Genomic DNA, 10,341 nt, shown 5'->3' with positions numbered 1-10,341 from the left:
AGAAGAATGGAAGAGGAATTGGTGATTAGCAGAGTGAGTTCAGGTGTGGTGAGTTAGCAGGAAAGGGGCGTGTCCAGAGGGTAATTGGGAGTTCAATTATGAATGCATTTTTTTATTGATCATATACAAATAGTTGTTTTGCAGGACAAGGTTTATTGTGACTTTCAAGAATGCCGGAATTGCTTCACCTTGCTCTTCTGGTAGGCTCGATACAAGTTTCACAATCCAATTATTGCAGACATACAATGCAGTTCCACCATGGCACGGACCATGATGATACCTTGGTGCAGACCATGATGATACCTTGGTGCAGACCATGATGATACCTTGGTGCAGACCATGATGATACCTTGGTGCAGACCATGATGATACCTTGGCGCAGACCATGATGATACCTTTGCACGGACCATGATACCTTGGTGCAGACCATGATGATACCTTGGTGCAGACCATGATGATACCTTGGCACTGAACATGATGATACCTTGGTGCAGACCATGATGATACCTTTGCACGGACCATGATGATACCTTGGCATGGACAATTTGTTTATTCTACACTCTAGGTACATTTTGTTTTTGTTGGGGGTGGGTGAAGTTATTACGTCCAGTTGTTTTTATCGACACAACAGTTCAACGGAATCTCACTGTAGCAGACAATTCTTACATCTATTTTCTATGCAAACATTCCTAATGTTGACAACAACAAAAAAAAATCACGGGACATTATTGTCCACATACAGTTGAAGTCGGAAGTTTACATACGCCTTAGCCAAATTCATTTACACTCAGTTTTTCACAGTTCCTGACATTTAATTAATCCCATAATTAGTAAAAACAGTGAGGATCACCACTTTATGTTAAGAATGTGAAATGTCAGAATAATAGTAGAATGATTTCAGCTTTTATTCCTTTCATCACATTCCCTGTGGTCAGACGTTTACATCATTACTCAATTAGTATTTGGTAGCATTGCCTTTACATTGTTTAACTTGGGTCAAACGTTTCGGGTCGCCTTCTACAAGCTTCACACAATAAGTTGGGTGAATTTTGGCCCATTCCTCCTGACAGAGCTGGTGTAACTGAGTCAGGTTTGTAGGCCTCCTTGCTCGCACATGCTTTCTCAGTTCTGTCCACAAATTTTCTATAGGATTTAGGTCAATGCTTTGTGATGGCCACTCCAATACCTTGACTTTCTTTCACTCAATTAGTATTTGGTAGCATTGCCTTTAAATTGTTTACTTGGATCAAACTTTTCTGGTAGCCTTCCACAAGCTTGTTTTCTTCCATTTGGAAGACGCATTTGTAAAGAAGTTTTAACTTCCTGACTGATGTCTGGAGATTTTGCTTCAATATATCCACATAATTTTCTTTCCTTATGATGCCATCTAGTTTGTGAAGTGCACCAGTCCCGATTGCAGCAAAGCACCCCCACAACATGTAATTATGTTACCTTTATTTAAATAGGCAAGTCAGTTTAAGAACAATTTCTTATTTTCAATGACAGTCTAGGAACAGTGTCTTAACTGCCTGTTCAGGGGCAGAACAGATTTGTACCTTGTCAGTTCAGGGATTTGAACTTGCAACCTTCCGGTTACTAGTCCAACGCTCTAACCACTAGGCTACCCTGCCGCCCCATGATGCTGCCACCCCAGGGCTTCACGGTTGGGATGGTGTTTTTCAGCTTGCAAGCGTCCCCTTTTCCTCCAAACATAACAATGGTCATTATGGCCAAACAGTTCTATTTTTGTTTCATCAGACCAGATGACATTTCTCCAAAAAGTATGATATTTCTCCTCATGTGCAGTTGCAAACCGTAGTCTGGCTTTTTTTTATGGCAGTATTGGAGCAGTGGCTTCTTCCTTGCTGAGCGGCCTTTCAGGTTATGTCGATTTAGGACTCGCTTTACTGTGGAAATAGATACTTTTGTACCCGTTTCCTCCAGCTTCTTCACAAGGTCCTTTGCTGTTGTTCTGGGATTGATTTGCACTTTTCGCACCAAAGCACGTTCATCTCTAGGAGACAGAACGCGTCTCCTTCCTTAGCGGTATGACGGCTGCGTGGTCCCATGGTGTTTATACTTACTATTGTTTGTACAGATGAACGTGGTACCTTCAAGCAAACATTTATTGTGTAACATGGAGTCTTGTGAGTGCAACCATATGAAGATCATCAAAGGTAAGTGATTAATTTTAGCGCTATTTCTGACTTTGATGATGATGATCTTCATCAGATGGCACTCACAGGACTTCATGTTACACAATAAATGTGTGTTTTGTTCAATAAAGTTCATCTTTATGTCCAAAAATCTCATTTTAGATTGATGTGTTATGTTCAGAAATGCATTGTCTCAAACAAACATCCGGTGAAAGTGCAGAGAGCCACATTCGATTACAGAAATACTCATAATAAACATTGATAACCTCTTTCAGCTATGGGGCACTATTTTTATGTTTGGAAAAATAACGTTCCCAAAGTAAACAGCCTATTTCTCAGGCACAGATGCTAGAATGTGCATATAATTGACATATTAGGATAGAAAACACTCTAAAGTTTCCCAAACTGTCAAAATATTGTCTGTGAGTATAACAGAACGTATATTGCAGGCGAAAACCTGAGGAAAATCAAGCCAGGAAGTTGCTTCTATTTTGAAAGCTCCATGTTCCATAGCCTGCCTTCGCTCCATTTAAAGAGATATCAACCAGATTCCTCTTCCCATCTCTTCCTCAATGTGTCAACAGTCTTTAGACATAGTTTCAGGCTTTTATTTTGAAAAATGAGCGAGAAAGATAACGTCGCGTCAGTGGATAGCTGGGTGTTCGAATGAGATTTGCTGGCGCAACAGAGTGGGGCAGCCATTGTCTCTCCCTCCCCTACTGAAAAAGACACTGTCGCGGTTGATATATTATTGATTATATATTTTCAAAACAACCTGAGAATTGATTATAAAAAACGTTTGACATGTTTCTGTGGACATTACGGATACTATGTGGAATTTGTGTCTGCGTTGTGGTGACCGCTCTTTCCTGTGGATTTCTGAACATAACACGCCAAACAAATGGAGGTATTTTGACTATAAAATCATCTTTATGGAACAAAAGGAACATTTATTGTGTAACTGGGAGTCTCGTGAGTGAAAACATCTGAAGATCATCAAAGGTAATCGATTCATTTGATTGCTTTTCTGATTTTCGTCACCAAGCTACTTTGATGCTAGGTGTTCATAATGTTTTGTCTAGTGATCGATAAACTTACACAAACACTTGGATTGCTTTTGCTGTAAAGCATATTTTCAAAATCTGACACGACAGGTGGATTAACAAAAAGATAAGATGTGTTTTGCTATATTGCACTTGTGATTTCATGAATGTAAATAGTTTTAGTAATTGTTTTTGAATGTGGCGCTCTGCAATTCAGTGGTTGTTGATGAAAATGATTCCGCTAACGGGATGAGTTGCGTCAAGAAGATAAAAGATTCAAGTGTTATGCATGGAATTATAGATACACTTCTCCTTAATGCAACTGCTGTGTCAGATTTCAAAAAGGCTTTATGGCGAAAGCACACCTTGCGATTATGTTAGGTCAGCGCCAAGCCACTGAAAAACATACAGCCATTTTCCAGAGAAGGAGAGGTGTCAGAAAAGTCAGAAATAGCGTTAGAAATATTCACTTACCTTTGATGATCTTGATCGGAATGCACTCCCAGGAATCCCAGTTCCACAATAAATGTTTGTTTTGTTCGATAAAGTCCATAATTTATGTCCAAATCCCTCCTTTTTTCCCACACGCTTAGCCCAGTAATCCAAATCCTCAATGCGTGATCGCTTAGTTCCAACGAAAAGTTTAAAAAGTTATATTACAGTTCGTATAAACATGTCAAACGATGTACAGAATCAATCTTTAGGATGTTTTTATCGTAAATCTTCATTAATGTTTCAACCGGACAATTCCTTTGTCTTTAGAAATTAAAAGGCCACGGCCACTCGCATGATTTAGCTCATGGCATTCTGGCAGACACCTGATTCAAACAGCTCTCATTCTCCCCCACTTCACAGTAGAAGCATCAAACAAGGTTCTAAAGACTGTTGACATCTAGTGGAAGCCTTAGGTAGTGCAATATGACCCCATTTACAATGTATATTGGATAGGCAAAGACTTGAAAACCTACAAACCTCAGATTTCCCACTTCCTGTTTGGATTTTTTTCTCATGTTTTTTCCTGCCATGTGAGTTCTGTTATACTCACAGACATCATTCAAACAGTTTTGGAAACTTTAGAGTGTTTTCTATCCCATTTAACCAATTATATGCATATCCTAGGTTCTGGGCCTGAGTAGCAGGCAGTTTACTTTTGGCACGCTTTTCATCCAATATTCCGAATGCTGCCCCCCTACCCTAGTGAAGTTAACTGACTCGTCTAGTAAAATGAAGGTTATCAACGATCAGCTGATATAGGTATTACTGCGATGTCGGAGCAAGAAACAAAAGCATTTCACTCCATCTGTTAAACACATGTTTGTGACCAAATTTGATTTGATTGCCCACCCTCTTTTCCCCGTGTCAATCACATCTTTAGAAGGATTGCAGAGGGGGCAGATAGAGTGAGATACAGAGTAGAACCTAAAGACCTAAAGAACTGAGAAAGTGACCTACTATATCGTTAAAACAATTGTGACGAAATGGCGGGGGGTCAGAGCACCTGCCACCTGAAAAGGTCTGTGCACGGTCTGTATCTGACAGCTTAGAAGGCCGAGTCTCTTGTGTTTTTTTCATGCAGTACATGCAACACTTCTGTTAAGTCTGAATGCGACCCACTCATATAAGTCAGATATTACATGAACTGTGTGCTTGATGCCATTTGTATTTCCAGGTAGAACAGGAATCTGATTAAATTCTTATACATCTTGTTAACCCCAACGTACAGATCTAGAATCAGCGTCCCCTCCCCCAATCCTAACCTTAACCATTAGCGGGGAAATTCAAAACTGACCCCCAGATCAGCGTCTATGGGCTAGGTAACTGACGAGGTATCCCCCACCCTGTTCCTTTCCCAGTCACGTCAAGGTTTCAGGGTTCGTTGCGTCATCTCTGCTTCCATCTAGTGGTTGTTGCGAACAGCATGGTTTGTGAATGAACGGTCAAATCACACACGCAGACACTCGCAACACAACGCCTTGAATCACTGCTTTATTTCTGTGTCACGTTAGTACCGAAAACAAGGGTTGAAGGTCAAGGTCAACAAGGAAGTGATGTCACTGGTGGACGACCTGGTCCTGTGCAGAGTTTAGTGCCATCCCAGCACTAACTAACAGACTGGCTACGGCTGATCAACTAATCATCAAACCTTGACTATAGCTGTTAACGGGTGTGTTAGTGCTGGGTTGGAACTAATCCCTGCACCCCATGTGGGTCCCATGGACCAGGATTAAGAACAGTGATCGAAACCATTATATATATATATATAATGTTACATAGGCTTGTCTCCCAAATGGCACTTATTCCCTATATAGTGCACAACTTTCAACATAGGGCTCTGGTCAACAGTAGTGCACTACGTAGGGGGTATAGGTCAACACTAGTGCACTCCGGAAGGGATAGGTCAACAGTAGTGCACTACATAGGGCTTTGTCAACACATGTGCACTACGTAGGGGATAGGTCAAGAGTAGTGCACTACGTAGGGGATAGGTCAAGAGTAGTGCACTACGTAGGGGATAGGTCAACAGTAGTGCACTACGTAGGGGACTGGGTGCTATGTAAGGGGCAGACAGAGTGAGATCAGAGTAGAACTTAAAGACCTAAACTGAGAAAGTGACCTACTATATTGTTAAAACAATTAGAAAATAACATGACAACTATGGGAAAAGAACATTCCTGTTAAATGGCAGCATGAATGAATGTAAGGCTGCGTAACTAATGAAAACATGAATGAATGTAAGGCTGTGTAACTAATGGAAACATGAATTAAAGTAAGGCTGTGTAACTAATGAAAACATGAATGAATGTAAGGCTGCGTAACTAATGGAAACATGAATGAATGTAAGGCTGTGTAACTAATGGAAACATGAATGAAAGTAAGGCTGTGTAACTAATGGAAACATGAATGAATGTAAGGCTGTGTAACTAACGAAAACATGAATGAAAGTAAGGCTGTGTAACTAATGGAAACATGAATGAAAGTAAGGCTGTGTAACTAATGAAAACATGAATGAAAGTAAGGCTGTGTAACTAATGAAAACATTAATGAATGTAAGGCTGTGTAACTAATGGAAACATGAATTAAAGTAAGGCTGTGTAACTAATGGAAACATGAATGAATGTAAGGCTGTGTAACTAATGAAAACATGAATGAAAGTAAGGTTGTGTAACTAATGAAAACATGAATGGAAGTAAGGCTGTGTAACTAATGAAAACATGAATGAAAGTAAGGCTGTGTAACTAATGAAAACATGAATGAAAGTAAGGCTGTGTAACTAATGAAAACATGAATGAAAGTAAGGCTGTGTAACTAATGAAAACATGAATGAAAGTAAGGCTGTGTAACTAATGAAAACATGAATGAATGTAAGGCTGTGTAACTAATGAAAACATGAATGAAAGTAAGGCTGTGTAACTAATGAAAACATGAATGAAAGTAAGGCTGTGTAACTAATGGAAACATGAATGAATGTAAGGCTGTGTAACTAATGAAAACATGAATGAAAGTAAGGCTGTGTAACTAATGAAAACATGAATGAATGTAAGGCTGTGTAACTAATGAAAACATGAATGAAAGTAAGGCTGTGTGTGTGAAATAATGAGATGAAGAAGTCGGTTCATTCCTTCGTCTGTGCATTCTGTTCTCTGAAACAAATTATCGTCACGAAAGACATTCGTAAAACAATCCGCACAAACGTCGTCCATCGCAGATGAGCAACATTTGATTTGAACATGACACCATAATGACTATAAATAAAAGAGAACTTGATAATGCATTTAGGCTATAAATAGAAGAAGAACATCTTCAACAGGTACTATAGTAGTATTCAGATTAATTACATGAAATCAACATGTACAACAGGTACTATAGTAGTATTCAGATGATTTACATGAAATCGACATGTACAATGGGTACTATAGTAGTATTCATGTGATTTACATGAAATCAACATGTACAATGGGTACTATAGTAGTATTCAGATGATTTACATGAAATCGACATGTACAATGGGTACTATAGTAGTATTCAGATCATTTACATGAAAACGACATGTACAATGGGTACTATAGTGGTATTCAGATGATTTACATGAAATCGACATGTACAACAGGTACTATAGTAGTATTCAGATGATTTACATGAAATCAACATGTACAATGGGTACTATAGTAGTATTCAGATCATTTACAAGAAAACATAAATACATATATACATACATTATTCCATAAACATAAATAAATAGCATTATAAACACCCCAAAATTATTAGTTTTAAATTATGTTTTATTGTTACATACACCATAGTAGTATGATAGGTGTTGTTTTACAGGGTCAGCCCATAGTAGTATGATAGATGTTGTTTTACAGGGTCAGCCCATAGTAGTATGATAGATGTTGTTTTACAGGGTCAGCCCATAGTAGTATGATAGGTGTTGTTTTACAGGGTCAGCCCATAGTAGTATGATAGATGTTGTTTTACAGGGTCAGCCCATAGTAGTATGATAGATGTTGTTTTACAGGGTCAGTCATAGTAGTATGATAGATGTTATTTTACAGGGTCAGTCATAGTAGTATGATAGGTGTTGTTTTACAGGGTCAGTCATAGTAGTATGATAGGTGTTGTTTTACAGGGTCAGCCATAGTAGTATGATAGGTGTTGTTTTACAGGGTCAGCCATAGTAGTATGATAGGTGTTGTTTTACAGGGTCAGCCATAGTAGTATGATAGGTGTTGTTTTACAGGGTCTTCCCATAGTAGTATGATAGGTGTTGTTCTACAGGGTCTTCCCATAGTAGTATGATAGGTGTTGTTCTACAGGGTCTTCCCATAGTAGTATGATAGGTGTTGTTTTACAGGGTCAGCCCATAGTAGTATGATAGGTGTTGTTCTACAGGGTCAGCCCATAGTAGTATGATAGGTGTTGTTCTACAGGGTCAGCCCATAGTAGTATGATAGGTGTTGTTTTACAGGGTCAGTCCATAGTAGTATGATAGGTGTTGTTTTACAGGGTCAGCCATAGTAGTATGATAGATGTTGTTTTACAGGGTCAGCCATAGTAGTATGATAGGTGTTGTTTTACAGGGTCAGTCATAGTAGTATGATAGGTGTTGTTTTACAGGGTCAGTCATAGTAGTATGATAGGTGTTGTTTTACAGGGTCAGCCCATAGTAGTATGATAGGTGTTGTTCTACAGGGTCAGCCCATAGTAGTACTGCGCCCCAGGAATAAATAAACCCAAATAATAAATAATAATAACATAAATACATTCAGAATGCGAACCGAAATGTTCTTCAGTATTGTTGGGGTCACTTCCTATAAGTGTTGGAAATGTAGGGTAGACATTTGTTTGATAGTCAGTATCCTCATAGCACCCAATGTCGCGCCTAACTTCGACCAAGGTCCATAGGGGCTCTGGGAAACAGGGTTCCATTTGGCACACAAACCCCTGATTCCTCATCCAATCCTTCCCATTAGCCGAAAGATGTTACAGTATTCTATATTTATTTACCATTATTTAACGAGGCAAGTCAGTTAATTAAGAACCAATTCTTATTTTCAAGTACGGCCTAGGAACAGTGGGGTTAACTGCCTTGTTCAGGGGCAGAACAGACAGATTTTTACCTTGTCAGCTCAGGGGATTCGATTTTGCAACCTTTCGATGACTAGTCCAATGCTCTAACCACTAGGCTACCATACCACCTCTACACTCTAACCACTAGGCTACCATACCACCTCTACACTCTAACCACTAGGCTACCATACCACCTCTACACTCTAACCACTAGGCTACCATACCACCTCTACACTCTAACCACTAGGCTACCATACCACCTCTACACTCTAACCACTAGGCTACCATACCACCTCTACACTCTAACCACTAGGCTACCATACCGCCTCTACACTCTAACCACTAGGCTACCATACCGCCTCTACACTCTAACCACTAGGCTACCATACCGCCTCTACACTCTAACCACTAGGCTACCATACCCCCTCTACACTCTAACCACTAGGCTACCATACCACCTCTACACTCTAACCACTAGGCTACCATACCACCTCTACACTCTAACCACTAGGCTACCATACCACCTCTACACTCTAACCACTAGGCTACCATACCACCTCTACACTCTAACCACTAGGCTACCATACCACCTACCCTACACTCTATCCAGGCTACCATACCAGGCTACCATACCACCTACCATACCACTCTACACTCTAACCACTAGGCTACCATACCACCTCTACACTCTAACCACTAGGCTACCATACCACCTCTACACTCTAACCACTAGGCTACCATACCACCTCTACACTCTAACCACTAGGCTACCATACCACCTCTACACTCTAACCACTAGGCTACCATACCACCTCTACACTCTAACCACTAGGCTACCATACCACCTCTACACTCTAACCACTAGGCTACCATACCACCTCTACACTCTAACCACTAGGCTACCATACCACCTCTACACTCTAACCACTAGGCTACCATACCACCTCTACACTCTAACCACTAGGCTACCATACCACCTCTACACTCTAACCACTAGGCTACCATACCACCTCTACACTCTAACCACTAGGCTACCATACCACCTCTACACTCTACCTCCTCCACTAGGCTACCATACCACCTCTACACTCTAACCACTAGGCTACCATACCGCCTCTACACTCTAACCACTAGGCTACCATACCACCTCTACACTCTATCCACTAGGCTACCATACCACCTCTACACTCTAACCACTAGGCTACCATACCACCTCTACACTCTAACCACTAGGCTACCATACCACCTCTACACTCTATCCACTAGGCTACCATACCACCTCTACACTCTATCCACTAGGCTACCATACCACCTCTACACTCTAACCACTAGGCTACCATACCACCTCTACACTCTAACCACTAGGCTACCATACCACCTCTACACTCTAACCACTAGGCTACCATACCACCTCTACACTCTAACCACTAGGCTACCCCATGGTATGGATACAGGTTTGAAAAGTGCTTTTCATTTTCCCATATTTCCATGCAGACTTTCCAGAAATCCAAGTTCTAAAATTCTAGGATTTCCTGCATATTCCTTCCTGATTCCGGGAATCTTACAACCAGGAT

General features: G+C 40.4%; 1 long non-coding RNA gene across 9 annotated transcripts; it reads left to right on the top strand.

Annotated features, from left to right (window-relative positions):
- The first annotated feature begins 5,270 nt into the window (after positions 1 to 5,270).
- On the top strand, positions 5,271 to 8,420 carry LOC127916338 (uncharacterized). 9 transcript variants are annotated; one of them, XR_008094499.1, is made up of 4 exons: positions 5,271 to 7,007; positions 7,058 to 7,126; positions 7,177 to 7,961; positions 8,227 to 8,420. It is a non-coding gene; the product is annotated as an uncharacterized LOC127916338 (long non-coding RNA). The 9 variants fall into 9 exon arrangements; XR_008094501.1 differs by having other exon boundaries at positions 5,271 to 7,126; positions 7,177 to 7,257; positions 7,308 to 7,961; XR_008094494.1 differs by having other exon boundaries at positions 5,271 to 6,356; positions 6,427 to 7,961.
- Positions 8,421 to 10,341: the final 1,921 nt, after the last annotated feature.

This window comes from Oncorhynchus keta, chromosome 35 (assembly GCF_023373465.1).
Source record: "Oncorhynchus keta strain PuntledgeMale-10-30-2019 chromosome 35, Oket_V2, whole genome shotgun sequence".
In the NCBI taxonomy this organism is placed as follows: Eukaryota; Metazoa; Chordata; class Actinopteri; order Salmoniformes; family Salmonidae; genus Oncorhynchus; species Oncorhynchus keta.
Note: the sequence above shows the minus strand (reverse complement) of the source record. Positions and strands in the feature narration are given on the sequence as shown.